This window comes from Schistocerca nitens, chromosome 5 (assembly GCF_023898315.1).
Source record: "Schistocerca nitens isolate TAMUIC-IGC-003100 chromosome 5, iqSchNite1.1, whole genome shotgun sequence".
NCBI classification, from domain to species: Eukaryota; Metazoa; Arthropoda; class Insecta; order Orthoptera; family Acrididae; genus Schistocerca; species Schistocerca nitens.
The window spans coordinates 451,735,484-451,763,238 of NC_064618.1; the positions used below are offsets into that span (position 1 = coordinate 451,735,484).

Sequence of the window (27,755 nt, forward strand, 5' to 3'; positions counted from 1 at the left end):
AGTGAACCCCCCAAGGTGCCGTAAATAAATTAACAGAACATTAGTTTAAGTCGAGGGGGAGGGATTTATAAGTCAATGAAGTTTGCCCCTGAATACATGCAACACACACAAAGAAAATGCCATCGTATGCACTTTGCCTACTGCTAATGTCCCAACCACATTTAAATTTAAATTAAGAAAATATCTTGGGCATATGTCTCTCTACTTGCTTGATGAGTACCTGCAGATTAATCAATGAATGTTTTTATAAATTTGTGATGTTATTTGTATTTATCTTTTGAGACTTCGTTTTTGTAATGTGTTAGCCATTTAATTCGTCTTCATTGTTTAAGATAGTGATTCTATTAATATTATTTTTTCTGAACCTTCACTTGGTTACTCACTAATTTGCTCCACTTTTGTTGTTATACATTTGTTTTTATATCTTTATGGTGATGTAAATCTGACTCATTCCTTATCTTATTGATTCATCACATTATGGAATCACAAAATTGGGAATACATAAATAAAAATAGAAATAAATTTCATTGAAAAGCTTTAAAAATGTATTTTTCTATTATGTCATTTCGTGTCATCTCTTGGGAAGAATGCAGCATTTCCTTCTAATGGCTATGTGGGTGTCTGTGTCTCTTGGGAACTGGTGTACCATAGTGCAGACTTTCATGTTACTGTAATGATGATTGCCTGCACATTCTGGAACATAGTGTTTATGAGGCTGTCGAAATATGTTACAGTATTTAATTAAAAACAAGAACACATTTTCTATGATAAACACAGTATTTTACGAATGCAATATGTCTATGCAGTTTAATGTGGTTTCATACACTCTCTCTATCTTTAAATGTCATTTGTATAATAACAAATGATTAAGAAAACTTGCTCTTACATACAGACCTATGGCCTTTCGAAATCTATTTATTTATTTATTTAATTTAATCTGATCTGAACTCACGTCCTTCTCTTATATCAGACCCAATTATCACAAAACAGTACCTTTTTTCCATTATAGGTTCCTTAGAAATAAGAATTTTAATATTTCAAATAGTAACATAATCATTTGAGTTTCTAAAGTGGTAATGTGAGTAAATAATTCTGGCTATGAAGTAATAAATTTAATGCTGGCCATACTTGTACTGTTGCAGCTACTGCCACTAATAGCACTAACGGTGATAATAATAATAACAGTAATGGTTCCAATAATAGCTATAGTGATAGTGACAGATAAAAAAGTAATTATAGGTGTAAAAGATAGACATTCCCTAATATAGCGAGTTCTATGGAAAGGAAATTTAAGTAGACTGCACATGATAAGAAGAGGTACTGCTAAAAGAGGATGTGACATTTTTAAAGTTTTTCGAGGAAATTTATTTTTATTTCAATTTATTCATTACAAAACCATATTGTGATGAATCGCAGGGAGGTGTTATTATTGTGATGACTGGTGTACAAGGGTAATGAGTGTGTACAATGGGGATACTAATTGTTACTTCAGTAGATATGTCTAAAGCCCGGTCCACACGCAACGATCTGTCTGCGCAGACATCGGCGCAGATGTCTGTACATGCTAAAGATCGCTGCAAATGTGGTGTGTTCACACGACACAAACCCCAATCTACTACTCGCCCGCCATCTGTCGGTGTAGAAAAGAAATATCAGTAGCAAGCGACTACGCTCCCCGTAAACGTCAAAAATTTAATTCAGTTATTTTGATCTATAGAAATGGAGGAAGTTCTGTCGTGGCCTGTGTTCGCAACTTGTGTTGCAAAAAACATCCAGACCAACCGCAGGAAACAGAGAAAGCGGTCAAAATGGTGTAGACAGTGGCTGCTAAAGCGAAAGCAGTTTTCTCACGTAAATTTACTGCGAGAGTTGCAGGGCGAGTCTAGCGACTGGCGAAATTATTTGCGGATGGATGTCGAAACTTATAATTATCTCTTAAAGCTTGTAACCCCTCATATTATGAGAAAAAATACTTGTATAGAGAAAGGCAATTTCTCCTCATGAACGGCTGGCGGTAACATTAAGATGCCTAGCAACAGGAAGGAGCTACAAGGATTTGGAATTTTCAACTGCAATATCGAAACAAGAGTTGAGTGAAGTAATACCCGCAATTTTCAATTGGAGCATTGTATGCTGCTGTCTTTTTGTCTCAGTCACTATATTCTTTACTTTAATCTTCCACAAACATGGGTGGTTTCTATATATTTCAATGAATTCACTTACAAACTCTCGAGAACACTGACGAGTATCAGCCATTTTAATGCCCTGTGCGCACAAATACAAACACTAGACTGAACAAACAGCTGCTTCGCGCCAGATTTGCGGCGATCTCCTGTCCACACGCTCCAACTTGTCTGCGCAGATGTGGTTTGAACCCACAGATTTGAGAGGTTTCGCTCAGACCTCCAACTCCAACTTCCAGGTTTGCACACACCTCAGGTTGGTGCAAATCTTCTGTCTACACGCAACGATCTGTCTGCGCAGATGTGATGTGCGCAGACATTTGCGCAGACAGATCGTTGCGTGTGGACGGGCCTTAAGGCATTAGTTTCCCAGACGTTGCACATCGGAGAACGATCGAATCGAAACAGTCGTAATTTATATTCCTTGATAGTAGGCCGCCTTCTCGGCTTTTCTAGTTTTCATGACTTTGGCTTGTAAAAAGTCGGCTGTGGCAGTACCGCGGTTGGGTATTTTCACAGGCCAGTTGACTGGCAGAAGCATTGATGGCAGGATGCATGTGCAAGTTTTTGTTGCCTGTTGGAGACGACCTGATCTAATCTGAGCACAATTTCGATCTATCGTTCTATTTGCATGGTTTTGCTAACATAAATTCAAAATCGTCTGCGAGCCTGGGTCTTTGTTTACATTATGAGAAATGTCATAGGTGTAAGAATTAATAGCTCCAGGCCACTGCAATAGTAGAAAATATGTGAAAACGAACGGATTGTTTGACAGTTTATTTCTCAGAAGTAAAACTGCTCCATCATAACAAATAAATTTGTTGCTGTATTGCCAAGGTATGATTTGTTTGGGATAAAGCTGAAAGACTGCAGTTTGTTTTGATTGTAACACAGAAATGCCGCTTTTTGTTCCCCAGCTTGGTGAGGAGTAACTGTTTGTGGCTTATTACTAGATAATTCGTAACTGTTCCAACGTGTAGAATATTTCAGGCTTTGAAGTGCGCCGTCAGAACATTTGGTGGAATATTTCACATAGTTGTCAGACTGAGCATTACGAACATAAGTGACAATACAAGACCTGTTTGCAGCCTGACTTCATCAAAAATTGATAGCTTGGTTATTATGTATCTATTTCCTTTTAAAAATCCTAAGCGTACATAATAGTAAAAATTTGGCTATGTATTTTGTTATTTTTGAGTTTCGTAGCCGTGCGTACACTACAGAATCAGAAATAAAATTCTTTTCGAAAATAAAAAACCTCACCGATAACCGTGAACGTGATGTAAAAATTAATGTATTAGCTCGTATACATAAGGAGAACTGCCAGTGAATAGTGAAGTACATAACAAAGTTGGGAAATGCATCACATGCTGCTGCAATACATTGAATTGAATTGAATTGAATTTTATTTGATCCTGTAAGATTACAATGTGTACAGTAAATGTACGTGTAATATAGGACATGTCAAAGTATTAAAATTCTGATGTATGTATCTGTGATAGGTACTGAAGAAAACTCAAAATTGTACAAACGATTCTGATTTTGAATAGGAACAACCACTTACTGTAGAGCAGAAATATAGTAGGCCCAATGACTGAGCACACTGATCAGAATGTTGAGATCATCACCCAAAAGTGCAAGAAAAGTAATTGGTTACAGGTTTGAAAAGTGGGGATAAAACATCAAGAAAACTTTGTGGAAGTTCATTCTGAATGAGGGAAGAGGACTTAGAAGGCTGCTAAAATGTTTACATTGACGCTAAAGATATGATTAAAGTAAGAAACAGTGAAATACTGAACGGATTTTAGGATGGTGATAAATGGAGGATGGCTGGCAAGAGGGAGGCTTGTGGAAATAGATGGGCAAATTAGCAACAGGGCAGAAGTAGGCATAGACTTGAGTCTAGGTAATCTGTGGGACCAAAGGAAGGTTAGAAGTAGGTGTAGTGAGGGACAAATCCCATTCTCACATTTAAAAATCGTGTTAGAGGAGGACTGATTGCAAGTGTTCTTTCATACTGAAAGGAAGTTGATTCATGTTAAAAGTCCATGTGAAGAACTGGTGGCAGCAAATTTGATTTACAGCATCTCTGATTTCACAAATGATAGTCTCTTAAGAGTTAGAATGCGCCATCACAATACTAGATACAGAAATAATTACTATCCACACTAATCAAGTTGACATTAGGTGCAGTTGCTGAAGGGAGCGACCTTAAAGGCATTTCCAATTTATAGTCACTTCGATCAGACACTTTGCTGAGTGTCTCCTAGGTCTACATGGATTATAAGGATGCATAAGACTATTCTTGCACGTGGGTCTTTCACAAAGATTTTGGGGGGCTCAGAAGTAGAAGTGGCATAAGGATCAACAATAATATTTTACCGATTGGATTTGTGGTGGAATATAATAATAGGAGCAACGGGAAAGAATTTTACTGAACACGCTTCTTATTTCAGTGCACCTGCTGCCCAATAACTGCAGCATATATTCCAATATTTTTAAATACCTCATCAAATTCATCTTTGTTCCATAATGTTTGTACCATTAGCACAAAGCACCCCATTTATCAGTGTTAAAGCCAACTCCTCCTACACTAACTTTCTGCACACTGATAGCCTTATTGCCATCAGATTGTACCTTTCCATTGTCCTGTTATCTGCAAACATAATTACTCATTTTATATTAAACAGGTTAACAACTTCCTCATAAAACTACTACACTGATAGCCAGAGCTTCAAAAATGCTTACAATAACAATAATCTTTCATATGTTGCTGTCTTGCACTTACTTATTCACAAGCCATATAAAGGAATTTTTTTCCGTAAATTATAGAGTGCAGCAATCAGTCTTTTTTTATTGGCAAGTCTAGATTTTGGCTAGTGCCTAGCCATTATCAATGCTAAAAAATACAAGAAGTACATGGTCAGGCAATACAATAAAAAGTTACAACTCATTGAATAACCTATGTGGCATATACATTAGATTACATACCAACATTTAAAGGAAAGTAAAAAACTTCAAATTTGCATGGGAATTACATAAAATAAAACTTAGGTAAAATTCTTTACATTGCTGTTCAACTTATTTCCACATTTGCCAGTAAACATTGAAAATATAAAAGAATTTCCAGGTTCACTCCTTGTGAGTCAGTTGTTTTATTCTTTAAACACGTCTGTAATGTCAGATGGGTAAATTTATTTACAATTCACAAGGAGGCACATGCTTTATGTAACTATTAGAATTGATCTGATTCAAATGTTTCTATCTTTGTATTATTTTTTTTCTCTCTATATTTAAATATCATGACAGGTATGTTGTTCCTCTTATTTACTGAATAGTTCGTAGGTGGTGCTAAATGTCAGCAAGATGGATGGTTGTGTGGTGAATCACATCACAGCTGCTGTGTACTCCCACTTTCCTAATGGAAGGTAACCTGATAAAGGAATTCTTCTTACAACTCTAAATCCTTAAAGACCACATCTTTGTGATTTTGATTCCATGTAAAGAGACTGAGTGAAGTTTTGTAAAATGCCAGGATGGTTGCTTTTGAAAGAACGCAGCTGATTTCCTTCCACATTCTTTTATAATCTGAGCTTGCGCTCCATCTCTAAATGATCAAATGGCCACAATCCCTTTCTTTCAATGCAAAGACACCCTCTCCTCTTTTGAGTCGAATTTCAGAGCCGTCTGTCGAGGTGTTTTTTTAAAAATTGTCCATAGTCCTCTTCTGTACAGTGAGCTGATCTTATCTATAAAACTATTTTAAACCAACCAAACATCAACATTACTTCCAGATTGATAACTATTGCACTTTTCACTTGAGGAATTCCCCTCCCTGATGCCATGCTACTAGTGGATGATGCATCTGAAATGATAAGTAATTTCTGTTGCAATATTCTTAGGCTTTCACATACAGGTGCTACTTTTCTCACCTGGTTTACAAGCATATTTGCCATGCCATACTCCCGCATAATCCAGAATACACATTTTGGATAAGTCTCTTAATAATCAGATAGTGTGTTTCTGATGTTTCAGCAGATATTTGCAATTGACTAGGCCTATATGTAGTATTTAGATAGACTCACCCCAAATAAATTCTGCTCATCACTTGTAATGCTGTGGCCTGTGTCAGTAGAAAATGTCAGTTTGTTTCTCATTACCAACAAAATATTGTATTAAGTGGAGTTTTGTATGTGTATTCTACAGGCCATGCTCAAATTGGTCTAGTGTCATATCTGATTTAAAAGTGTTGAAGTGTTGATAGGGATAACAAAACATCTAAAATAACCAGTACTACTTTGGTGACTGAGTACTGTTTCTGCATGACAGAGGCAGATGCACAGCCCATTGTAACCAGGCACGTGATAAGGAACAAGTGGGACAGAGTAGAGTGTATTTTTTATGTCTGCTCTGTACACAGCATTAAACTGAATACAGAACTAAACCAGTTTGATACTACTCAGTTGAATACATGCACAAAATTTGACTTCAAAAACAATTTGTTCATAGCAAGGAAGCAAGGAACAAACCAACATCTTCTGTTAGCCTTGCCTCCCTCCCCCATCACCACACATACATGACTCTCTCACCTGTCTTCTTCTCCCAGTAGAGTCATCTCCACTAAACCTTTATGGGTCTAGTAAACAACTTGACTCAAATCATGGCACACACTAGAACTAAATGACATATTGTCAATATATCATGCATATGACACCCACGGCAAAGAGAGAGATTGCGTATACCATTTACTTAACATGTGATGTAACACTTCAAAGAATAAACCCATGGATTGTATTGTTTACTAAACCAAGGAAACCTTTATGTTAGCTAAATAACTAGCCTGTAATTTCTTGAGGATTGGCTCAAAGGTGTGTATTTCAAGGACGAGCAGGAAGATATTCAGGTGAAAGATTGTGTAAGAGACACGAGATGTACTGAGGTTGAAATTTGGGAATGGTCACATCTCTACAAAGGTTTAAATGCAGACCTATTTGGTGCAAGGCCAGGCTTCAATCTGAGAGATTGTAAAGACTTATGTATCACAAAATAGAAGTGTGTCACTGAAGGTGTAGGTGTGATTTGAGTTTGCCTATCTGTAAGACTAAGTTAGTAATTGTTCTAGACCTAAAGAATCTGATTACTTTGTATTTGTGCAAGGAGTTGTTAAGTCATCAACATGTCCTCCAAAAGCCTCAGTCCTACAGAAGTATGTCTTTTCCAAAGGCCCTACTCTCAAATTCAGTCATGCTGGGCATTTTTAAGACCTCTCCTTCTTCGAGTCCCTACAGTGGAAACACTTTTTCACCACCAACCTTACCAATCAGACTCAATTTAAAACTAATACTGAACTCCACCTGACTCAATTTACTCCTCCATCTAACTGTGATTCATCCCCACTGCTCCCAAACTTTCCAGTAATTGAACCTTGCCTCATCATCATTCCTTGCATCGTTGAACATGGAAACCAACCTCAAATCTGCAGAAATAATTGCAATCCACCACATAAAAACTGATCCCAATATTGTAATCTTACCTGCTGACAAAGGCTGAACCACTGTGGTTATGAACTGCAGGGATTATCTGGTGGAGGGGACCCCCCCCCCCCCCCCCCCCCAACTTTTCAGATATGGTGACCTCACTCCTGAAATCCAGCAGGATCTCTATTTCCTCCTCAGGTTTGTAGGTTTGTCCCAGAACCTCTCCCCCGAGGCTTTCACTCCATGCTTCACTGCTCCCTGCACTCTTACTTTTACGTGCTTTCTAAAGTACATAAGCCTAACCATGCAGGACACCTAGTTGTGGCTGGTTGCTGTGCCCCCACAGAGAGAATCTCTGCTCTTGTGGACCAACACCTTAGTTATATATTTCAGGTTCCTTGGGTCATTTGCACAATTAATCGTAATGATAAGGAAGAAGCCATTTTACTTTCACATTACACATTCATACATAAATAAGGCTACTTGCTGACCATCTACAATTTTTTGTAGTACTGTTTTGAGTTAATAATTCCCATGCTTCGCATCATAAAATTATAAATTCTTCTATAGAATGGAAGTTTCAAAGGAGACTTCTTCAGTTTGTTTTCAAATTTAACTTTGCTGTCTGATAGACATTTCACATCATTGGTAAATGACCAAAAATTATGATGGCAGCATTGTGCATTTCGTTTTGTAAAGAAACTTTAATGTGGAGATATGACTGTCTTTTTGTCTTTCTGGTATTTTAATTATGTACATGATTATTCCTGCTGAACTGCAGTGAGTTATTTGCATCAAACTTTATGAAGGAATAAATATACTATGAAGCAGTAGTCAGAAGCCGTAATTCATTAAACAGATGTGCCCTTGGGCTCAGGATTTGTTTGCTGAATATGGGCTTTGTGACATCGGCATTCCTAATCTGGGGGCTAGTAAGAACCACCAGTCCACTGTCACTGTGAGCGCTGGGTATGTTTCAGCAGCCACTGTGCAGTGTTGCGGTGGAACATTGTGTATCACAGGGAATACGTATCTTGTCACGGGGAATGGGGGGTCTTGTCTTGACAGACCAGATTGTAAGTATGGTAAAAACCTCTATAAAAACGTCCCCAAAGTTGAGGTGTGCTGCGTGATGATGAAGTGCATGGCTGTTGAGTTAGAACAGTCATTAGTGGGCAACCTCTGGGGTACCTGCCACACCTCGGTTGTATAAGGCTTACTTAGGCATGCAGGGGTCTGTCTAGTGCGCTTTTATTTCCCTAGCTGTTCACGGGACTGAGATGGATTCTTTGAAATTTTCTCTTCCTCCTCATAGCGGAAATTGTGGCCACTGGAAGGTACCAACACCAAATCTAACATGGGCTTCTATAGCCAATTCTCCCAACTCAGAACTTTTCAGAATTCTAGTATATATAGTAACAGAATACGTGCTGGTAGTCAGAATGTATTGTTATTAGTTAAAAGAAAAGAGCAAAACTTTGAAGAAGTGTCACGTTTTTGCATTCAAGAGAGTTTGATGTGGATTGTGGGTATGTTAAAATCTGTTAAGCAGCTGCAAAATGGGAGGCTGTTGGCTGAAATCTCAAGCTTCTAACAAGTGACAAACTTGCAGAAGGCCATAATCTTTGGGGAATATGCAATTGAGGCTAAGCTCCATACCTACTTGAACCACAGTAAAGGTGGTGTGACATGCAGGGACCTGGAGGACATCCCCCAGGAAGACTTGAAAGTTGAGGGGGACCTCAGAAGGCACATGCAGAATACTGTTAAATGGGTGGAAGGTGATCTGGTCAAATCCAGCTCATTCATCCTCACATTTAACTGCGTGGAACTCCTGGAACATATTAAGGTGGGTTTTCTTCATTTAACAGCATGGCCCTGTATCCCGAACCCCAAGTGCTGTTTTAAATGATAGCCCTTTGGACGCACCACTCTTGGATGTGAGGGAGAAACCACTTGTAGCAAATGTGCTTAAGCTGCCCGTGAAGGAATCCCAAAGTGTGCGATCTGCTCTGGAGTTCACCCTGTCTGGAGTAGGGACTGCTGTGTCTCACTTGAAGAACTGAAGACACAAGAGATCTAAACAACAAAACAGATCTCCTTCTGTGAGGCCATGCAGGTCTCCACGTTTGCTACCTCCTTTGCTTTGGTTTCTAAACAGCCAGGTTCAGAAAAGTGATGCTGCTACACGAATGGATGTTGCTAGTCTCAATACCAATACCTGTGTTTTTCAGTGCACTTGTGCTGCTGAAGTTACTTCTAAGCCTGTGCCTCCTCCCACATCAGACAAAGCTGTGGTAGCTGTTGCAGAACTCCCTGCTCCTCCAAAGGCTTAGTCTGGTCCACCCTGGGGCACTGGGACTCCCAGCAATGGCCAACCTACCAGGTGACCTTTGCTGCGGCTGGGTGGCACCTGTGGGGAGGGGCCCTGCCAGAGTGAGTGGCATCAGCTGATGACAGGCAATGAAGTGTAGTACATCATCTCTTGCTGGTGTTCAAACACCAGTAGTCTCTAAGCGTTCAAGGGACCATTTCAACGCACAGAAGTAAAACCCTAAAATTGTTCCCCTCCCTGGCCACACCGCGGGTGGAAAGTCAGGCTAAGGATGGCAGCTGCTGTTATTTGCCCTGATACCTTGTATGTTTGAGAGCTGATGGGGAATCTTTCATGATGATGAAGCCTCAGTTTTTGTTGAACGTTTAGAGGACGAGTTTGGGGAGGTGCAGGGCTTGTCCAAAATGAGATCTGGGTCAGTCTTGATCAAAACAGCATCCTCTGCCCAGTCACGGGCGTGATAAGCTGGGGGATGTTTCTGCAACCATCATGCCCCGTAAGAGCTTAAATATGGTCCAGGATATCATATTTCACAGTGACCTTTTGCATTCTCACGATGAGCTGCTCACCAATTTAGAGGGGTGAAGTGTACATTTCGTTTGGCGTGCCCACCGGGGTCCGAAGGATAATCAGGTTGCCACTGGTGCCTTCATCTTGGCCTTCGCGGGTGATACATTATCTGAGGTGGTCAAGGTGGTTGTCTACCACTGTGCTGTAAAGCCCTATATCTCTCCCCCAATGTGGTGCTTTAAATGCCGGAAGTTCGGCCCTATGTCTTCACACTGTACTTTCAGTGTCACATGTCGAGATTGCGGATGCTCACCATATCCCAATACTCTGTTCCCTGCCGCCCATTCGCCTTGCTCGCTTGACTGTAGGATTCTCCAGAAAGAAAGGGAAGTCGTGGACCTACACTGAGGCTAAGAGGAAATTTGAACGCCTACATCCTATACGTATGACATCGTCTTACGCTGCTGCTACAACAGTTCTAGCCCCATCAGCTCTGCCAATCCCAGTCAGCCCTCAGAGCCGGAAGACTACACCTGCCCTCTTGATGGTGGGTGGCATTTCCATCCCTTTTGCTCCTGCCCCACCTACTTTGGGAGCAACACCCCTCCAACCATCAGGGATATCAGTCCCGACTTCTGTGCTGGAGAAGTGTAGGTCTTCTTCGGCTCCTGTCGATAGGTGGTCCCTTGAGTCACTCCCTTCCCAGGTTTCCCCTAGTGGGAAAGATGATACCCGCCAGTGGCTGAAGAGTCCAACAGCAGCTGGTTGTAGGGCTTCATGTTTATCCTCAATCCCAGAGACTGAATCAGTGAAGTCCTCCCAGCCAGGGAAACCCAAGGAGCAGCAAGAGAAATCTAGAAAGAAGATCCCCAAGACCAAGTAAATTGTGGTGGCACCCACACCACTGCTACTTAAAAACTCTACAGCTGTGGATGAGGTGGAGATTCTGACGTCTGCTGAGGACCTAGATCTCGCCGGACCCTCAGACACAATGGAAATAGATTGCTCAGGCAATAAGTCAGTGACAGCAGATGACCCTGAGGCGTAAACTGCCTCATTGAATGTTCCATGCCTTCAAAGTCTGATGATGACATTATCCTCCACTGGTAATGTGGTGGTTTTTCCACCGCCTGGTTCAACTATGGCAACTGTTAAGCTTTACAGCTGCTTTCTGCATTGTGCTCCAGGAAACCTGGTTCCCAGCAATGCGGATCCCTGCCCTCCGCAACTATAAGGGACATTTTGGAACTGTAGCGACTATAATCGAGGCTAAGGTGGAGTTTGCATTTATGTCTTAAGCTCAGTCTGTAGTGAAACTGTGTCCCTTCAAACCCCTCTTGAAGCTGTGGCTGTCAGAATAAGGACAACACAGGAAATAACTGTCTGCATTGTAGATCTTCCTCCAGATGGTGCAGTACCCCTGAATTTATTTGCTGCACTGATTGATTAAGTCCCTAAACATTTCCTCCTTTTGGGAGATTTTAATGCCCACAACCCCTTGTGGGGTGGCACTGTGCTTACTGGCTGAGGCAGAGATGTCGAAACTTTATTGTCTCAGTTCGACCTCTGCCTCTTAAATACTGGGGCCGCCACACACTTCAGTCTGGCTCATAGTAGTTACTCGGCCATTGATTTATCAATTTGTAGTCAGTCCAGAACTCCTCCCATCTATCCACTGGGGAGGACATGATGACCTGTGTGGTAGTGACCACTTCCCCCATCTTCCTGTCACTGCCCCAGCTTCAGGCCCATGGATGTCTGCCCAGATGGGCTTTAAACAAGGTGGACTGGGAAACTTTCACCTTTGCTGTCACCGTTGAATCTCCCTTACATGGGAACATTGATGTAATGGTTGAGCAGGTGACTACAACAATCCTCTCTGTGGCAGAAAACGTGATCCCTCACTCTTTAGGGTGCCCCCGGTGAAAGGCAGTCCCTTGGTGGTCGCTGGAAGTCACTGAAGCAATTAAGGAGCGTCGGTGAGCTCTACAGCGGCATAAGTGGCACCCTTCCCTGGAGCACCTCATAGCCTTTAAATGGCTCCATGCCTGTGTTCACCAACTTATCAAACAATGGAAGCAGGGGTGTTGGGAGAGATACGTCTCAACCATTGGGTGCCATACGTCACCTTCCCCAGTCTGGGCAAGGGCCAAATGTGTTTTTGGGTACCAGACCCCAACAGGTGCTCCTGGTGTTAACATAAATGGCATGTTATCTACCGAAGCAATCACGATTGCTGAGCACTGTGCTTGAGCCTCTGTGTTGGAGAGCCTTCCGCGCTCTCAAACGACGGGTGGAAAGGAAAGTCCTCGTTCACCACACACCACAGTGAATCGTATAACGCCCCATTTACAGAGTGGGAGGTCTTCAGTGCCCTTGCACATTGCCCCAACACTGTTCATGGGCCAGATTGGATTCACAGTCAGATGTTTAAACATCTCTCATCTGACTACAAGCGACACCACCTCATCATCTTAAACTAGATCTGGTGCGATGGCATCTTTCCATGACAATGGTGGGAGAGCACCATTATTCTGGTACTCAAACCTGGTGAAAACCCTCTTGATGTGGATAGCTATCGGCCCATCAGCCTCACCAACGTTCTTCGTAAACTGCTGGAACGTATGGTGTGTCGGTGGTTAGGCTGTGTCCTGGAGTCACGTGGCTTGCTGGCTCCATGTCAGGGTGGCTTCCGCAAGGATCGCTCTACCACTGATAATCTTGTGTCCCTTGAGTCTGCATCCGAACAGCCTTTTCCGGATGCCAACACCTGGTTGTCGTCTTTTTTGATTTACGAAAAGTGTATGACATGACCTGGCAACATCATATCCTCGCCACATTACACAAGTGAGGTCTCCGAGGCTCGCTTCCGATTTTTATCCAAAATTTCCTGTTGCTTCTACTTTCCATGCCCAAGTTGGTACCTCCCATAGTTCCCCCCATATCCAAGAGAATGGGGTCCCGCAGGGCTCTGTGTTGAATGTATCTCTATTTTTAGTGGCCATTAAAGGTCTAGCAGCAGCTGTAGGGCCGTCCGTCTCACCTTCTCTGTATGCAGGTGACTTCTGCATTTTGTACTGCTCAACCAGTACTGGTGTTGCTGAGCGGCACCTACAGGGAGCAATCCACAAGGTACAGTCTTGGGCTCTAGCCCACGGTTTCCAGTTTTCGGTCACACAGTTGTGTTTTATGCACGTCTGCCGGCGTCATACCGTTCATCAGGAACCAGAACTTTACCTTAATGATGATCCACTCACTGTAGTGGAGACATGTCAATTCTTAGGACTGGTTTTTGATGCCCAATTGACTTGGCTTCCTCACCTTCATCAGCTTAATCGGAAGTGCTGCCAGCATCTTGATGCCCTCTCCTGCCTGAGCAACACCAAATGGGGTGCAGATTGCTCTTTGCTGCTGTGGCTCTACAGAGCCCTTGTTCAATCCTGCCTTGACTATGGGAGTCTGGTTTATGGTTTGATGGTATCCTCAGCATGGCATTTACTCGACCCAGTGCACCAGTGTGGCATTCGCCTAGCAACAGGAGCTTTCAGGATGAGTCTGGTGGAAGCCGGAGTACCTCCATTGCAGGTTAGGCATGCACAACTGCTGGCCAGTTACGTTGCATATGTTCGTAGTTCTCCTGCACATCCGAATTACTATCTCCTTTTCGCACCCACGGCAGTTCATCTCCTGCATCAGCCGCTCAGGTCAGAGCTTCCAATTGCAGCTCATGTGCGATCCCTCCTTTCCGAACTGGAGTCCTTGCCCTTACCACCTATACTTGAGGCCCATTCACCTACACCTCCATGGTGTACACCTAGGCCGTGGCTTCGCCTGAACCTTTCACATGGCTATAAGGACTCAGTTAACCACACAGCTCTCCGCTGCCACTTCCTCTCGATTCTTGACATGTACCAAGGCCATGAAGTGGTTTACACCAACAACTCAATAGCTGATGATCACATCGCATTCATGTATGTCTATAGAGGATGTATTGAACAGCATTCCTTGCCCGATGGCTGCAGTGTTTTCACTGCTGTGCTGGTGGCTATATCTCGTGCTCTTGAGCATATCCATCCGCACACCCTTGGGAGTTGTTTCTTCTGTGTACTGACTCCTTGAGCAGCCTACAAGCTATTGACCAGTGCTGCCCTCATCATCCTTTGGTAGCGGCCATCCAGGAGTCCGTCTATGCCCTGGAACGGTCCAGTCGTTCAGTGGTGTTTGTGTGGACCCCAAGTCATGTCGGAATCCGGGGCAACAAACTTGCCAACAGGCTACGCAGAAACTGCTTATAGAGATGGGCTTCTCTGCAACTGACCTGTGTTCAGTACTATGCCACAAGGTTTTGTGGCTTTGGGAGACGAAATGGCATAACCTCAGTACGCACAACAAACTGCGTGCCATTAAGGAGACTACAAACATGTGGAGGACATCCACGCGGGCCTCTCGAAGGGACTTTGTGGTTCTCTGTTGGCTCCGCATTGGCCATGCTTGCATGACACATGGCTACTTCCTGTGCTGTGATGACCCACCTCATTGTTGGTGCGGTGCCTGGCTGACAGTGGCCCATATCTTGGTGAGCTGTCCTTTTTTGGGTACCCTGTGATGGACTCTTCAATTACCAGACTCGTTGCCATTAATTTTAACTGACAAAGCCCCATCAGCTAATTTAGTTTCATGTTTTATACATAACGGTGGGTTTTTATCATTCTATATAAGTTTTTGCACATGTCCTTTGTCCCTTTGTGTTCTCCACTGTAATGTTTTTAGGCTGGATGTTTTAATGTGTTGCAGAGTGGCTGGCTTTTCCTTTTTATTCTCATGGTCAGCCAGCCATGGTCATCTGCTTTCTTGTTTTTATCCCTTCTACCTGTTTCTTGCTTCTCTCTGTGGTTTTCTTTTCCTGTTTTGTCCATAGTAGTGTTGGTTATCCTGTTGTTCTTCTGGTTCTTCCATCATTGTTCTGTACGTCTCCTTTCTTTTCGTCTTTCCCTTGTGTATTTATTTTACAAGGGACTGATGACCTCGCAGTTTGGTCCTTTCCCTCCCTTCTTTAAACCAACCAATCATCTCTCCCACCCTTCCAGACTCAGCTCAATGGGAAGCAACTGAAGTCCTGCATTCCAGTCATCACTTCCCATTGTGGATCCACCTACTGGACAGAGCATTCCTGAACAGAAGCTACCAAAATGGATGGTCAGCAGAGCTAACTGGACACTGTTCAGCCAACTGGTGACCTTTGAACACCGTGACAGCATCCAGGAATGGGTGGACTACATTGCACGAGTGATGCAGCATGCCTCTGACTTAACCATCCCAAAGTCCTCAGGTCACCTTCAGAGGCAACCTGCACCTTGGTGGACCGATGAGTGCCACCCAGCAATATGGGAAAGATGTGTAGCTCTTTGATGGTTTAAATACTGCCCAACAATACACAGCCTCAAAACCTTTAGAGTCACAAGAGCCAAGGGTCAGCCCATAATTAAGGTGGTCAGGGAAAGGTCAAGGCAAGCATTTCTGGACTCCATCAACCATTCCACGTGTTCCACAAAGGTATGGGAAGCTATCAGGAGGATTTACGGTAAGCACAGCTGTTTATCAACAGTAGCAGTACTGAAACAGGAGTGTGTCCAAACAACGCCCAGGTGATAACAGTGCATTTTGCGGCAATAGCTGCAAATACCAGCCAGGCTCCAGCATTTCGCTGCTACCGTGTGACTGTAGAGAGGGGCAAATTGGACTTCAGATCCGACAATTTTGAGTCTTACAACTGCCCTTTCTCCATATGGGAATCGGCACTGTCTGAGTGTCGTGGTACTGCACCTGGTCACAGCCGAATTCAGTATGCATGCTTCGACATTTGCCAACAGTGTCAAAGGAAATCCTCCTCTTGCATATTTTGATATGGCAGACAGGCAACTTTTCCAACTCTTGAAGATAGGGTTTTTGATCTTTCTCCTCAAACCACAAAAGAACCACAACTGTCCGAGTAATTACCGGAGTATCACCTTAACTAGCTGTGTCAGAAAGAGCCTGGAGCGAATGGTTAACCTTCATCTGGTCTGGTTTTTAGAAACCAGGCAACTCCTTTTCTGCTCTCAGTGTGGATTCCAGAGATTTTGGTCCATTGTCGACAACCTGACTCTGTAGGATGCAGCTATTCAGCAGGCTTACCTACGACACCATCACTGTCTTGGTATTTTCTTTGACATCAGTAAGGCATATGACATACTTGGAGACATAGTATTGTAGAGCAACTACATCAATGGTACTTTTCGTGTCCACCTCCCCAACTTTATACAGTCTTTCCTTTCGAAGTGGTTCTTTAGGCACTGAATATCATAAAAGGCCTTAGCTACAGGTCTTGGGGAGCGGACAGGGCATGTCTGCTCCAGTTTTATAGGTCTTTCGTGCATTCGCTGCTAGACTATGGATGGGAAGTATACAGTTCAGCGAGCCCTTCGTATCTGAAGATCATTGACGCTATCCACCAAGGGGGGGGGGGGGGGGGTTGGCTGACCACAGGTGTTTATAGGAGCAGCCCCATACCCAGTCTCTGTGCTGAGGCTGGTGAACCACCACTTACAATTCAATGGCAACTCCTCCTGGTGTGTCAGGCATGAAAATTCCTCACATCGCTGAATTCACCTGTGCACCATACTGTAGCTCATCTGCCTCTGGAATGCCTTTTCATCAATTGTCCATGAGCAACAAGGCCATTTGGGATCCAAATGCAGCACATGCTGGAATCAGTTGGTGTGAAGCAAGTACAACCATAAATCCAGGGTTTTAACCATCTGCCACCCTGGTTACTGCAGAGGCCGAGTGTAATTTTTGATTTAGTGCAGTACAGGAGATGTTGCACTCCTGCATACCTTTTTAATATATTATTTAAGGACATTTTAGCTGAGCACCGCAACTCTACTGCTGTCTTTACGGGTAGGTTGAAATAGGTGGCTCTGTTGGTTGCTCTGTTGTTTTCTGTTGTGGCCTCAAGGCCCGCCTCCCTCAAGACTTTGCTGTCTTTGACACAGAATTAGATGCGATCTTGCGGGCACTGGAGCAGACGAGATGTGATTTGAGAACTAAATTCCTTGTCTGTTCCAATTCTCTGAGTGCCCTTCACTCCCTACAATGCTTGTATCCAGCAGATAAAGTAATCCAGAATATCCAGGACACCTTCCTCCAACAACAACAGCTAGAGAAGGAGGTGTCTTTCTGCTGGGTGCAAGGGCACATGGATATTGTGGGGAAAGAAAGGGCAGATGTGGCAGCCAAGGAGATGTGTCACAATCCTAAGTTAGTTTGGTGTGCCATCTCCCTGCATATTCTTGCCTCACTGTTGAGATAGAGTCTTACGTTGATGGGAGAATGAGTGACTGGAAGAGAGTCAGTAAGCTTCCTCTAGTAAAGGCATATATCCTTCCAGCCACGTTGACGGGATGAGGTCCCTCTTATTCATCTTCATGTAGTCCACAGCTGAATGGTGCATGAAGGCATTGCTTCTTGCTCCACTGAGAGGACCCTCCAATGTATGGTGCTTGTGGCATGTAGATCACTGTGTGTGACATTTTATTGGACTGTTTTATTTTCAGATCAGAGGGTAGCAGAAGATTTGCTGACAGACCTGCTGTCTATCGTAAGTGACTTCCTAATGAATGTTGTTTGATTTTTAAAGTTTTGTAATTTGTCCAACATTTCTTTCCAAGATTTTAGAGAGATTGCATTAATGTGTTGAAAGGTGACTGGATTACCCATATTTTTTATACGTGGTCACCTGTGCCTGTGCCATTTTTTTGACTCCTCTGTCATTTTACTTGTTTTAATCCTTGGTATAGCACCTTTCATGCTTTCTCCATTGTCTTACGGCGAGTGAGATAGAATGATTATGTTAGTGAATGCGAGATTGGAAGTGAGTGCATGGGTGTCATTTTGTAGGTTTTATCCTCACTTTGTGCAACAATTTTAGTGATTTTACTCATATTTATTCCTCCTAAAATATGCCATGACACTGATAACATCGGCATTGAGCATGCATAAAGTAAAAATGCACTCTTACAAAGGTGTCAACAAGATGATCATGGGTGACCACTGCACATTATTCACAAGCAAGTTTTTGATCAAAGAACACTTTCTTTCTTAAACTTGAATTATCCCAGAATATTGTTCCATATGATATCATTAACTGAAAAGAAACAAAATATGTCAACTTAATGGTTTGCCATCCCCAAGATTTGCAGTGATTCATAGCACAAATTTGACTGCACTAAATTATTTTAGGAGTTCTAAAATGTGTTTTTTTCCAGTTTACATTCTCATCAATATGGACTCGTTATTTCTTCATGATGTGTTACACTTATAACTGGTGTAGTATGTTTAGATGTGCAGAACTGAAAAAGTTCTGTCTTTTTGAAACTGAGAGTTACAGTTTGCAGAAAACCCCTTAATAATACTTTTAAGAACATAATTTTCCATTTCTTCTATCACTGTGTGTGTGTGTGTGTGTGTGTGTGTGTGTGTGTGTGTGTGTGTGTGTGTTTAGATTGATTACAGTACTAGTGCAGTCCATAGGAAGAACTAATTCTGCTTGTTGCATGTTAGATGGAAGGTCATTTACTCATATGAGAAACAGTAGGGGACCTAAGATTGAGCTTTCTGAAACCCTGCACGTTAGTTTTTCCCAGTCAGAAGAATCTCCCCTTTTTACATTGATTAAATTATTAAGTATAACGTACCACATTCTTTTACTTGGGTGTTACAATTCACTGGTTTGCTGTACCATCAGTCCCATAAAACCTCAGTTTATTTAGGAGAATATTGTGACACACACAATCAAATGCCTTAGATAGGTGACAGAAAATACAAACTGGTGCTATTTAGTTATTTAGCACTTGTAAAATTTGTCAAGTGAATCTAATCTAAACTGTAATTTACTGAGGATATTATTATTGTTCAAATGGGATACCATTCTAGAATACATGACATTCTCAGAAATTTTGGAAAATGACGTCATTAGTGAAACAAGTTGGTAGTTATTACAAAATTAGTAGTAAAATACATCAGTGAAAATTCTGTGAAAGTAGTGAGAGTAGCAAACAGTAAAGGTATAATTGCTACCAAATCGAAACCATCAGCCAGTTATCCATAAGCTACCCTCCTATATCAAGTATACCAATCATTTCCTATACTGACTCTCCACAGCTCCTCTTTCTTTACCAGCTGGCACTCTGTTCATCACTGTTGATGCCATCTCCCTCTACTGTCTAACATTCTCATTGCCCATGGCCATGCGCTATTGAATGCCCAACTGACTCTAGACCTACACCTCCTCCATGGTCACGATGACCAACTGTATCCTCACCCATTATTAATTCTCCTCTGAAGGCATCACCTACCTACAGATTTGTGGTTCAGCAGTGGGCACCTACATAGCACTGTTCTATGGTAATGTGTCTCTGGGCCATCTGGAAGAATCCTTCCTGACAACGCAGAAACCCAAAGCCTCCATCTGGTCCAGATTCATTTGATGACATCTTCATGATCTGGACCAAGGGTGAGGACACACTAGTCCCTTTCTTCCAGAACGTCAACAACTTCTTCACCACTCACTTCAACTGGTCTTCCTCAGTCCAACAAGCTACCTTACTCAATAACGACCTCTACCTCAAGGATGCTCTCTCAACCTTTGTCCGTATCAGACCTACCAACCACCAACAAGACTTCCACTTCGACAGCTGCCACCCCTTCCACAGCAAGAAGTCTCTTCCATACAACCTAGACACTGGTGGCCATTGCATTTGTAGTGATGAGCAGTCCCTCTTCATAAAGGCCAGTGGTCTCACTGAGCTCTTCAAAAGCCAAAATTACCCTACCAAATTTTGTACAGAAACAGGTGTCCTATGCCTTGCTGCATCCCTCCACACTCCCCTCCCCCCTACCCCGAGTCTCTGATCATACCCCTCATATACAGTGTGTGGCCATAAAGGAGCCAAAGGAGCACCCATCTCATGACTGAGTACCAGGTCTGAATCAACTAAATCACATTCTCTGCCAGGATTTCAGCTACCTCTCATCATTTCTCTGAAATGAGGAAAATCCCACCTCCCACTAGCCTCCTCACCCCTACCATATTGGTGTTCCCCTCAACCTACACGGTATCCTTGTGTGTCCTGACCCTTTGCCTTGTGGCCCATATCCCTGCAATAGACTCAGATGCAAGACCTATCCTTTATATCCTCCCACTACCACCTGCTCCATTCTTGCACAGACATCTCCTACACAAAGGCAGGGCCACCAGGGAAACCAGTCACATGATCTACCATTGTAGCTGCAATCTATGTGCTGAATTCTATGTGGGCATGGCAACTAACAGTCTGTCTGCCCACATGAATGGCTATCATCAAAACTGTGACCAAGAGGCAGTTGGACTACCCAGTTGCTGAGCTTGCTGCCCAATATGATGTGCACCCATTTAATGACAGCTTTGCAACATGTGCCTTCTGGATTCTTCCCACCAAAACCAGCACTTCTGAACTGGACCAATGGGTTCTCTCCCTGAAACCCATACTTTGCTCCCATAGCCTCCCTGGCCTCAAATTTTGCTTGTCTCTGTCCTCTACCAGCCTATCCCCTTCCCTGCTCTTGCTGCAATACTACAAATGCCTTCTATGCTGCAGGCACAGTTGTGTACTCCTTTTCCCTTCTCTGTTTTTCTCCCCATGCTTTGCCCCTATCCTCTCACCATCGCAACAATCCCTCCCCCCAAACCTGTTGCTGCACCTAACTGCCATATTCTGCCCCCATTGTGTCCCTGCACACTCTCACTGGCAGCACTAGCTTCTTTCCCCACTCCCAACACTATCCTCCTAACCATTCCCCTGCCCAGCCCACACCTCGTCCTGCTGCCCACTCTGGCTAGGTTGCTGGTAACCTCAGGTGCAACTGCAGTTGGGTCTTAGCATCTGGAGACAATGGTGGCCATGTGTGTGTGAGATTTGTCCTTCTGTGAATGTCTGTGTATTTTATTCTCCTTTGAATATTTGTGTACACCTTTTTAACATGTCATCATAGCCATGATTATTATGTTGCTGTTACCAGCAAACTGATTTATGTCTCCCTGCATGACACTTTCTGGGAAGTTATTAATATAGTTCAGAAAAGAAATGGACTCAATATACTTCCCTATGAGACTTCTGTGTTGATATGTTTATCATCTGATAGATGGTTATATATGCAACTGAGATTTCTGTTGGTCTGTGAAACTTTTATGAGGGAGGATCGGAAATTAATGTACAGTAGTTTTTGAATCCCCTCATATTGCTGCTGGAATGTTGAAATTTGACAACAATATAGTTTGAAGTTTGTGCTACAGTGGGTAGTTTTTGTTTTCATATGAAGTTCTAGTGAGGGAAGCATGAACTATGAAACAAACATGATGTGCATGTCATTGTGAAGAGCAGCAAAGTGTAGTTCAATATTTGTGGGCCAAAGGCAATAAACTGAGTGAAATTCACCGGACATCCATGGTGTTTAGGGGATGACAGTGGACTGTAGCAATGTCTCCAGGTAGTGTGCATTCTTCCAAGAGGCCATGTGAATCTTAATGATTCTCTACACTCAGAGCAGCTTGTAACAGCTGCAGCCCCACAGAATGTTGTGCAACTGCAAACCTTATCACAGCAGTTTAACATTTCCTATAGTGTGGTGTATGATATTGTTCATGACACATTGTAATTTTATAAAGTTAGTGCTTGCTGGGTGCCTAAGAACCTGACAGATAACCCCAAGGACCAGCGAATCATGACAAGCTTGACTCACTTAACATGTTACCCCACAGAAGGGCATAATTTTCTGAAAGGAATGGTCATTCTTCATGTGTTGTGGGTGTACCACTACATGCCCCAAACCAAGCTGGCCTCTATGGAGTGGAAACATGCTGTTTCCTAGTATGGGGGGGGGGGGAATCAGTGTGACTGAGTCTGCTAGGAAAGTTTTTGTTGCTGAACAGGGGACCACCCTGAATGCTGCAGCCTGCATTAAAACTTTGTTTAAGTTGCATCATGCCCTTCGTGACAAATGCCACAACAAACTTTTTCGTGACAATGCTCGTCCCCATATTGCTACTCTTGTTCATGAGAAAATCGCCAAATTTTGGTGGAAGGTGTTCCAATATCCACTCTACAGTCCGGACTTTGCACTGTCATACTTAGATCTGTTTGGTCCTGAGATGAAATTTTTGGCTGGCCGATGCTTTGTGACAGATGTGGAAGTGAAAATAGCAGTCTGCAGATAGCTGTACACCAACCGAATGGACTTCTACAAACAGGGGATGTTGAAACTGGTACCATGATGGGGAAAATGTTAGAACTTTGTTGACAGTGTAGAAAAGTAGGTACAAGATGGAAGTTCATTTGTGATTTTTTTTTTTTCTTTTCTTACCTGTTAAATGTTTTGGTAATACAATTATCGTATGTTGCTTCCTTTGTACTTTTACTCTCTTCATGAGAGATAACTAAAACCACCTGTTTACTAGTGCTCTTATTTCTAGCACCTCTTGTTTGTGCAGTAGTAGTTTATTATCTGCTATGCCAAAAAAAAAAAAAATCCTTCACACAATCATCTTCATCCAGGGCCTCCGTTACGATTTTAGTAAATTCTGCTATTGCTGCTTATGTACTGTTACCTTGTATGAATCCAAATTGTGATTTTGTTAGCAAATTACATTTATTAAGGTAGTCTGTATGTCATGATAGTCTCTATTATCTTTTAAAATGAAGATAATAGTGCTGCTGGTCAATGTTTTCAGTATCATTCTTTTTTTATACTGGCAAAACTCAGACTTGCTTTAAGTACTCAGGAAAGGCACCTGAACTGTGAGTACTTCATTCATAATGTCTGTTAGGGGTCGTTTTATGTTGTCTATGCATTTCTTGAACACACAGATTAGAATTTTATTTAAGCCTGTGGATTGTTTATTTTTTTTTTTTAATTTTTTTTTACCTATTTCCAACATTTCTGACTTCCTGCTCTGCAGTAGGTAAGAACACCGTTGAGTTTAAGTAGCGTCTGCCATTTGATGTGTATGATTATGGGAAGATTTGCTGTAGTTTTGTTGCAATGTTGATGAAGTAACTGTTTGTGAAATTGACCAGTTTCTGTATATTTTAAATTAACACTCCTATATTTGTTATTTGTAGTAAAATTGCGCACCTCACAAGACACAGAAACGCCGATTCAATGGTCACATCATCAGTGAGCCACAGCTGGAGTCAGTCAATTCAAACAAATACTTGAGTGTAAAAATTTGTGGGTATTTGAAATGGAGTGATCACAAGTGCTTAGTTGTAGATAAAACCGGTCTGAGTCTTCATTGCATTAGTAAGATACTGGGAAAACACAATCAATCTACAAAGGAGACTGATTGTAAGATATTTGTGTGACCCTATTAGGATATTTATCAAGTATGGAAGACGTATTAGTAGATGGTAATGGAGCTTTGAATGTGTGGTAAAGGGAGCAAATTTGTGCAATTGTTTTCTCCATATCTCCAGCATTCTTTAATAACTCAGCAGAGATGTTATCTGTTCCAGTCACTTTGTTGTTGTTGCTAAAGCTGTTTAAAGCATTGCTGAATATTGTCCTATAATTCAGTGGTCCAATCAATCCTTTCCCGTACTACTTCCTTTATATTTATGTAATCTGAATCATCTATGACCTTTATTCAATCATAAAGTTTTCATTGTATTCTTTCCACTTATGTACTATATTTGACACCCCCCCCCCCCTGGTGAACCATGGACCTTGCCATTGGTGGGGAGGCTTGCATGCCTCAGCAATACAGATGGCCGTACCATAGGTACAACCACAATGGAGGGGTATCTGTTGAGAGGCCAGACAAATGTGTGGTTCCTGAAGAGGGGCAGCAGCCTTTTCAGTAAATGCTGGGGCAACAGTCTGGATGATTGACTGATCTGGCCTTGTAACACTAACCAAAGCGGCCTTGCTGTGCTGGTACTGCGAACGGCTGCAAGCAAGGGGAAACTACAGCCGTAATTTTTCCTGAGTGCATGCAGCTTTACTGTATGATTAAATGATGATGGTATCCTTTTGGGTAAAATATTCTGGAGGTAAAATAGTACCCCATTTGGATCTCTGGTCGGGGACTACTCAAGAGGACGTCGTTATCAGGAGAAAGAAAACTGGCATTCTACGGATTGGAGTGTGGAATGTCAGATCCCTTAATCGGGCAGGTAGGTTAGAAAATTTAAAAAGGGAAATGGATAAGTTAAAGTTAGATATAGTGGGAATTAGTGAAGTTCGGTGGCAGGAGGAATAAGATTTCTGGTCATGTGAATACAGGCTCATAAAAACAAAATCAAATAGGGGTAATGCAGGAGTAGGTTTAATTATAAATAAAAAAAATAGGAATGCGGGTAAGTTACTACAAACAGCATAGTGAACACATTATTGTGGCCAAGATAGACACGAAGCCCATGCCTACTACAGCAGTACAAGTTTATATGCCAACTAGCTTTGCAGAGGATGAAGAAATTGATAAAATGTATGATGAGATAAAAGAAATAATTCAGGTGGTGAAGAGAGACGAAAATTTAATAGTCATGGGTGAGAGTAGGAAAAGGGAGAGAGCAAAACACAGTAGGTGAATATGGATTGGGGGTAAGAAATGAAAGAGTAGGCCGTCTGGTAGATTTTTGCACAGAGCATAACTTAATCATAGCTAACACTTGGTTCAAGAGTCATAAAAGAAGGTTGTATACATGGAAGAATCCTGGAGATACTAAAAGGTATCAGATAGATTATATAATGGTAAGACAGAGATTTAGGAACCAGGTTTTAAATTGTAAGACATTTCCAGGGCCAGATGTGGACTCTGACCACAATCTATTGGTTATGAACTGTAGATTAAAACTGAAGAAACTGCAAAAAGGTGGGAATTTAAGGAGATGGGGCTTGGATAAACCGACTAAACCAGAGGTTGTACAGTGTTTCAGGGAGAGCATACAGGAACAATTGACAGGAATGGGGGAAAGAAATACAGTAGAAGAAGAATGGGTAGCTCTGAGGGATGAAGTAGTGAAGGCAGCAGAGGATCAAGTAGGTAAAAAGACGAGGGCTAGTAGAAATCCTTGGGTAACAGAAGAAATATTGAATTTAATTGATGAAAGGAGAAAATATAAAAATGCAGTAAATGAAGCAGGCAAAAAGGAATACAAACGTCTGAAAAATGAGATCGACAGGAAGTGCAAAATGGCTAAGCAGGGATGGCTGGAGGACAAATGTAATGATGTAGAGGCATATATCACTAGGGGTAAGATAGATACTGCCTACAGGAAAATTAAAGAGACCTTTGGAGAAAAGAGAGCCACTTGTATGAATATCAAGAGCTCAGATGGAAACCCAGTTCTAAGTAAAGAAGGGAAAACAGAAAGGTGGAAGGAGTATATAGAGGGTCTATACAAGGGCGATGTACTTGAGGACAATATTATGGAAATGGAAGAGGATGTAGATGAAGATGAAATGGGAGATACGATACTGCGTGAAGAGTTTGACAGAGCACTGAAAGACCTGAGTCGAAACAAGGCCTCAGGAGTAGACAACATTCCATTAGAACTACTGATGGCCTTGGGAGAGCCAGACGTGACAAAACTCTACCATCTGGTGACCAAGATGTATGAGACAGGCGAAATACCCTCAGACTTAAAGAAGAATATAATAATTCCAATCCCAAAGAAAGCAAGTGTTGACAGATGTGAAAATTACCGAACTATCAGTTTAATAAGTCATGGGTGCAAAATACTAATGCAAATTCTTTACAGACGAATGGGAAAACTGGTAGAAGCCGTCGTTGGGGAAGATCAGTTTGGATTCCGTAGAAATGTTGGAACACGTGAGGCAATACTTACCTTACGACTTATCTTAGGAGAGAGATTAAGGAAAGTCAAACCTACGTTTCTAGCATTTGTAGACTTAGAGAAAGCTTTTGACAATGTTGACTGGAATACTCTCTTTCAAATTCTAAAGGTGGCAGGGGGAAAATACAGGGAGCGGAAGGCTATTTACAATTTGTACAGAAACCAAATGGCAGTCGAGGGACATGAAAGGGAAGCAGTGGTTGGGAAGGGAATGAGACAAGGTTGTAGCCTCTCCCCGATGTTATTCAATCTGTATATGAGCAAGCAGTAAAGGAAACAGAAGAAAAGTTCAGAGTAGGTATTAAAATCCATCTAGAAGAAATAAAAACTTTGAGATTTTCCGATGACATTGTAATTCTGTCAGAGACAGCAAAGGACTTAGAAGAGCAGTTGCATGGAATGGACAGTGTCTTGAAAGGAGGATATAAGATGAACATCAACAAAAGCAAAATGAGGATAATGGAATGTAGTCGAATTAAGTCTGGTGATGCTGAGGGAATTAGATTAGGAAATGAGACACTTAAAGTAGTAAAGGAGTTTTCTGTTTGGGGAGCAAAATAATTCATGATGGTCGAAGTAGAGAAGATATAAAATGTAGACTGGCAATGGGAAGGAAAGCATTTCTGAAGAAGAGAAATTTGTTAACATCGAGTATAGATTTAAGTGTCAGGAAGTTGTTCCTGAAAGTATTTGTATGGGGTGTAGCCATGTATGGAAGTGAAACATGGACGATAAATAGTTTGGACAAGAAGAGAATAGAAGCTTTCGAAATGTGGTGCTACATAAGAATGCTGAAGGTGAGATGGGTAGATCACATAACTAATGAGGAAGTATTGAATAGAATTGGGGAGAAGAAGAGTTTGTGGCACAACTTGACAAGAAGAAGGGACCGGTTGGTTGGACATGTTCTGAGGCATCAGGGGATCACAAATTTAGCATTGGTGGGCAACATGGAGGGTAAAAATCGTAGAGGGAGACCAAGAGATGAATACACTAAACAGATTCAGGAGGATGTAGGTTGCAGTAAGTACTGGGAGATGAAGAAGCTTGCACAGGATAGAGTAGCATGGAGAACTGCATCAAACCGGTCTCAGGACTGAAGATCACAACAACAACAACACTATATTTGCAGAATGAAATAGAATGTTACCTTTTTCATCTTTAACTATGTTGTTAGGAGTCCTTCATTTAAAATGTAGTGGTCTAATTTATGAGTACATCTTTTCTGTGTTTGCTTTTGTTGGTTTTTTCTCTTCCCCACTATCCCCTCCTTGCATCCTTCCCTAGCCCCTTGTGTTCTACATCTAAACTCATATCC

The 27,755-nt window shown here is 42.1% G+C and overlaps 1 protein-coding gene across 7 annotated transcripts in view; it reads left to right on the plus strand.

Moving 5' to 3' along the window:
* Nucleotides 1–2,671: 2,671 nt before the first annotated feature.
* Nucleotides 2,672–27,755, plus strand: part of LOC126259993 (uncharacterized) — a 224,743-nt gene continuing 199,659 nt past the window's right edge. For 3 of the 7 annotated variants that reach the window (XM_049957134.1, XM_049957129.1, XM_049957130.1), the window contains exon 1: nucleotides 2,673–3,020. The gene's annotated coding sequence lies outside the window, so the exon portion shown is untranslated. Of the gene's footprint in view, nucleotides 3,021–18,100; nucleotides 18,145–27,755 lie in introns of all 7 variants that reach the window. The other 4 variants (XM_049957131.1, XM_049957132.1, XM_049957135.1 and 1 more) reach the window with 3 other exon arrangements.